This window comes from Sturnira hondurensis, unplaced genomic scaffold (assembly GCF_014824575.4).
Source record: "Sturnira hondurensis isolate 20B ecotype Veracruz unplaced genomic scaffold, ASM1482457v3 Scaffold0000780, whole genome shotgun sequence".
Classification (NCBI taxonomy): domain Eukaryota; kingdom Metazoa; phylum Chordata; class Mammalia; order Chiroptera; family Phyllostomidae; genus Sturnira; species Sturnira hondurensis.
The window spans coordinates 19,501,358-19,507,431 of record NW_028073411.1 but is presented as its reverse complement, the minus strand read 5'-3'; positions in this window follow the sequence as shown (position 1 = coordinate 19,507,431).

The following is a 6,074-nucleotide window of genomic DNA, read 5'->3' as shown; positions in this document are numbered from 1 at the left end:
GGTCTTGGGTGCCTGGAACAAAGGAGCAAGTGTGTGGCCACCCCCATCAGGCTGCAAAAAGGGCCACTTGTCCTTGGCATGGGTGGGGCAGGAGGGAGCAAGTGGAGGGTGGCCCTCGGGCCCCAGAGCTCTGGGTGCCCTTCGCCCCCTGGCCACCCCAGGCTAACCTCTTAGTCACAGCATGGGCGCCTTGCTGACTCGCGTGTTCCCTGAAGGGCCCCAAGACCTGTTACTCTGGCCCAAGGCCACCCCCAGGCTTTGTTGGTCCTTGGAGGGGCTCCAGGCAAGGCAGGAGGGCCCATTGCCCTTGACAGTGTCCCGAGGCGGCTTCCCTGCGCCCCTCTCCTGTGCAGCCTCCTGGGAAGACCTTTGTCCACTTTTGTCCCCTCGGAGTCCCTCAGGGTCCCTGGAACCAGTAGTCTTGCCCAAGGGCTCCCACCCCCACTTTCAGGGCCTGCCCTGACCTTGGACCAAATGCCTGGCCTAGGGGACAGAGGAGGGACGTGGCCTCACCCTGACTTTTGGGCGAGGCCTGTGGCGCGTCTGCTGCTGGCGGGCTTTCCAGGGCCTACAGAGCACATGGCCGGGCTCCCACACACCCTTCAGGGTCCCTCTCAACCATGTCTCTGCACCGCCCACCCCTGGGCAGGGGCATCCTGCTCATCCCTGCTCTGTACCCACAGGCCCCGAGCTGGCTCTCGGGGCTGCCTGCCTGCAGGCTGAGGAAGGGGCCTGATGCCCAGAGAGGCAGAGCCAGTGAGTGACCAATTGTCACACCAGTCACTGAATCAGCCCCCTGGGGCTGGTCACAGGGCAAGGACTCAGCCGGCAACTCCCCTGCCCTCCCAGACACTTGGTGGCCCTCAGTTTTTCCTTGGAAATCCCCACACCCTGCCCTGCACCGCCCCGCCCCTACCGAGTAGCCAAGGCGTGTAGTCCAATTCCCTCTATGGCCCTCAGGGCCCCAGGCCAGGGTCCCACCCCAGGGCTTGGCTTGGAGCCCAGGACACCAGTTTCTGCCACCTCCCCCAGGAAGCCCTACCCAGCCTGGCCTGTCTTCCTCCCCCTGGTGCTGGGTACTGGCTCTCCCTGAGCCTTCCCCACCTGTCTGTCATCCAGGCCACATGCCTGCTGCCTCCAGCTGGTGGACAGATGGGCTCCTACCTGACCCCAGTCCACTGCACAGGTCGGGAAACAGGCCCAGAGGAGACTCCACTCACTGGGGTTCAGACCGCCACACCCCCTCCCACCTAGACCTCCCAGATCAGAGGCCCCTGCCCAGCATGTCCCCCTAGGGTGTGACCCAGGCCAGAGGGGGAGAGATTCCTGCTGTCATGTGGGGAGGCTTAGAAGAGGTGGTGCTATGCAGGCCCCGGAGGGGATGCCGCAAGGTGGAAGAGGGCGAACAGGCCTTCTGAGGCAGGAGCAGGCAGGTGGCAGAGACCCCAGGCCAGCAGAAGCACAGGCTGGTCACCGCGCCCAGGGCTGCTCTGCCCAGGGGCTGTTAGGCTCACTGCCAGCCAGGGCATGTCCCCGTCTCCCCTCGGGGCTCCCGATGCACCCAAGGGGGAGTGTGCTGTTGGGGTCTGGTAGCGCTCAGTCCTCGGATTCACGCAATGTGAATGCGCTGAGCACCCCTGCACCCTGGATCCGGCAGGTCAGGGCAGCCTGCCCTGAGGGGCTCCCTGAGACCAGGCACAGTCAGGTGGGAGCAGAGCAGGGGAGGGGGCAGGCCCTGTGCCTGGCAGGGCCGGGGACAGTCAGTGAGGCCTCCTCACCAGGAGGTGGCCCCTGCAGTCACAGGAGGAGGGTAATAGCCAGGCCACACTGCCCTGGGGGCAGGGGACAGGTGAGGGCCCAGGCTTTGGGCCCACCTGGGTCACTGCTCCCCTCTGGCACGGCTGGGTCGGGGAGAGATGAAGTATCGCATCAGTCAAAGGGGTGTTCACAGGTGGTCCCCAGTTGTTACCTCTGGTGGGGCTGCTGCCACCTGCTCCTCAGGAGCCTCCTACTCTCCATGGCAGATTCCAAGGCCAGAATTTTGGGGCTACTTCTGGGTCCATCTGACACTGTCTTTTGTGCTTTGAGGCACTTAAATAGCTTTTTGCCTCAGCGGTGTTTGAATAGTTTATGGGGAGAGAGGACTGGATGTGGGGACTTCTGGCAAACGCAGGTCCTCTTGTCTTTGTGCTTAGTTAATTGCATAATAAAGCCAAGAACAGGGAGCCTCCGGCTGGGCGTGGGCGTGGGCAGGGGGCACTTCGGCTGCCCTCCACAACTTCCGAGGCTCTGCGGCTGCGAGCCTTCCCCACAGACATGCTGCATAACAAACACCCCCACCCCCCGCGCCCCTGCAGAAAATCATCTCAGACGCCTGAAGCAGCCGACGGCTCCTCTCGGGCCTGTGGCCTGGCGGCTCTTGGCTGACCTCAGCCAGGCCTGTTCACTAGTGGGGAGAGATGAAATGTTCCCCTCCAGACAGTCGGGCACACCCTCTCATGTTCTCCCTTCACACACCAAGGGCGAGCCCGGTCACGCGGCGCAACCTCACGGCGGGGGCTGGAGAGACCCGAGGTTTTAGGGCAGGGGCCCATGGCCATAGGCACAGGGGCGGGTGCAGGGGCAGCAGAGGAGGTGCAGAGTGGGTTCCCAGCAGGAGGGAAGGGACTGCAGGGCCCCGCCAGCCTGGCCGCCGTCCCCGGGCTGCATCTCTGTGCCCAGCTGAGGGCATTTCAAAGTCAGGCCGCCTGCGGAGGGCGGCATCAGCCGGAGGGAATTACTCAGCTCCCACCAGGCCAAGAATAGCTTGGAACTGGGTCACTCTAACCAAGCGTTCTGGTCACAGCCTCCAGCCTTTGAGGATAATCGGCTTCCTCCCCGACATCTGTCCCTTTAAAGAGGGGCAGGCCCGGAGTGGGCACAGTGTCCCCATCTCGGGGACAGGGAGGAGAGTGTGTTTCATGGCTGTCCTTTCGTCCCTGCTTCCTTTGTTCTCCTTGCCCCTGCCCGGCAGGCACCCCCATCCTGCCTGCCCCCACGCACGGGCCGGGGGTGGGGGGGGAGGGTCATGGCCCCAGGAGGTGAGGCACACTGGCCTGGCTCAGTCTGGATGGTGGAGCACCACTCCACCGTCCTCCCACCAACCCCCTGACCTTGCCCTCCACGTGCCCTCCAGCCCCCCAGGACCCCTCCCCCGAGTCCCTCCTGTGTGCTCCTCCCTGTGCGGGCAGACCGAGGCGGTGGCAGTGGCAGGAGTGGGCCAGCCCGCCTCTCCAAGGGCTCCCCACCCCTCTGGACCTGAAGCCCTGCGGCCAGGCCGCCTCCTCTTCCCACAGTGACCACACTGGGGAATGCGGTCCTTCCCCTCCTCACAATGCCTCCCGTGGGTCCGCCCCAGCACTTGGCACAGAGCAACCCTATCGGTCCCTGCCCTCAGCCCTGGGACCCTTCTGGCAGCCCGCCCCACACAGCCGGCAGGACTGAGGGTCCAGGGACCCAGGGACAGACAGACAGAAAGCCTGTGTCCTGGGACTCCATGTGGAGCTGGGTCCCTGGCTACCTGAGCTCAGACACTGGTGTTGGGAGAAGAGATGCTCTGTGGCCTTTTGACAGAATCCAAAGCTCAGCACTCCCCGACTTCCTGTCTCCATAGCAACAGCACAGTGCACCCTCCCCTGTGGGTGGTTTGCCAAGCCGCGGCGGGGTGGGGGGTGGGGGGGCAGGCAGCAGGCAATTCTCCCTCCTGGCCCTCAGGCCTCTGCTGGCCACCCTCATGGCCCACGGTGCAGCCCCAGATGTGACCCCAGTTGGGTGCTGCCGGGTGCCTGCCCTGCCCAGGGTTCTTGGCGCTGCAATAATGGGACAGCTCATCTGCCAGCTTCTCTCCCTCCCAGGGACCTGAGAGCTGCATTCGGGCGGGGTCCCTGGATGGCAGTGCCCCCTTCCCAGGGGGCTACTTAGGAGGCAGAACCTGGGCCCCCTCCCAGACCTCCTGATCAGAAAGTGCATTTTAGGTGGATTCCCCCGAGGGGCTTGAGCATCAAAGTGAGAAGCAGAGAAAGGCCTGGTCAGCTAGACTTTGTCTCTGCCACTAGGAAGCCCAGAGCCATCTGCTGCCTTTTGGGAGTGTCCTTGTCATCCCCTGCTGCTCTTTCCTGATGTCTTACCCCCCGGGTAGCCTGAGGGGGTGATGTCACGGGTCCATGAAGCCCACATGACCTTGTCACCTGGGTACACTGACACCAAGTGGTGCATCAGGATGCCAAAGCCGTCCTTGCGACAATGTGGTGACCACCACCCACCCAGCAGCATCATCTCTGCCACCCTTGTCTCAAGTGCTGTTTGGGCCTCTTTAGTCTTCACAAACCCAGAACTGTTCCAGGCGACAGACCGACCCACTCCTCAGCCCTCGACACAGGCACATTCATGACCAGCGGGCTCTGCAAATGGGTCACCTGGCTGCCCAGTGACATGTGGTTCCCTGCCCCAGGCCAGCTGACTTGGCACCTGGGGGTGGGGCAGCCCAGCGGTCACTGCCAGGGGGACCAGAGCCTCTCAGGCATCTGCTTTCCTGCCTTTGATTTCATGAAACAAAACACACCTTTATGAACTCGAGCGGCGCGGTCACAACTCTGGGAGCCTCCGGTGCTATCTGTGCTGTCGTTCATCAGAACTTAACTCCCCCTCAGTTGGGCGGTGGCCTTTGCTGGGGATCCCCAGGCCCCTCTCTCAAGGAGTCACTGTGTCCCCTGGGGGGCCCCATCTTGCAGGTGCCCAGGACCAAGCAAGCCAAGGCGCTGGGGCCTCTGTGGGCCCTGATCTGAGCGTGCACCACGTGTTCTTGGAGAACTGGGACAGTGCAGACACGCATGGGCTTGCTGCGGGCCCACTGGACAATGGGCAGAGAGGAGGCCTGGGAGCACGAGTCTGTCCCCACCTCTGTGACCTTTTACAAGGTAGAAGGGTGTTGACTTGCTCAAAGGGAAAATGCCCAAGGCCACCGCAATGGTGGCTTTTCGGGGAAGCAGTCAGTCAGAGATCCCTGCCCTGCCTGGGGGGTCACTTCTCCAGCCTCTGCTGCCAGGGCCACCAGGCACCCTGGGGCGGGGCAGGGTGTGTCCGGTTCTCTGGCTGGGTAGGGGGGCAGCAGGTTCTGAGGGCAGGTGGCCTGTCCTTACCCTCCACAGGGGCAACAGTCAGCTGGCCATTCGCTGCTACCCCCCAGGCACGATGGCCACCGACTCGGGGGCGTTAGCCTCAGTGGAGGACAGGCCTCCAGGGTGTCCCCGTGTCCCCAGCACTTCAGTTTGGGGAGGTGGCCCCTCTTCTGGGCTCTGCACTCCAAACAGCTGCCCTCTCTTCTTTTTGCAGACCCTCCTGGCAGCCCTGTTGCCCACCCCTGTCCTGCCGCCCCCCGCAGGCTGTCCCGGCCCAGCGCCTCCGGGAAACAGCTCCAACTTCGTCCACTGCCGTCTCGCGGACGGCGCAGACGGCAGGCGCGGAGCCCGCCGCCCCTCCCAGCCCCTGCCCCGCAGGCCCCAGGCTGCCTCCCGCGCCTGCTCTTTCGTCTGCGGAGACGGCGAATCCAGGCAGGGGCGTGGGGCACTGACCGGGAAAAGCGACCCAGGGCCCGACGTCACCAGCGGACGCGGCGGGCAGGGCGCGGGTGGTGCCCGGAATGCCACGTGGGGGGCGGCCGGGGTGGGGGTGGGGGGCGGCTGCGGCGACCCAAGCTTGTTGCTAGGCTACCGGCACAATGGCCCTTCCCGGCAGCAGGCAGGCGGAAGGAGCCGTGTCTCCGCCGGGAGGAGGGGCCCAGGCTGCCCAGCCCCCGCCCCTTGGACACCGGGGCCCCGGCTGCCCAGCCCCCACCCCCAGGACACCGGGGTCCCGCCCTCCTCGCCGGCCTATCCGCCTGCCTGGCCTCCCGACAGCCAGTTCCCTCGACTCCGGCGCAAAGCGCCGGGCTCGCAGGGGCCGGGCAGAGCGCAGAGGTTGGGTGGGATCCCAGCCCTCCGCTGCCCTCGCCCTGGGCTCTGCCCGCAGCCCCGCCCCGCAGGCCCCAGCCCCGCGCC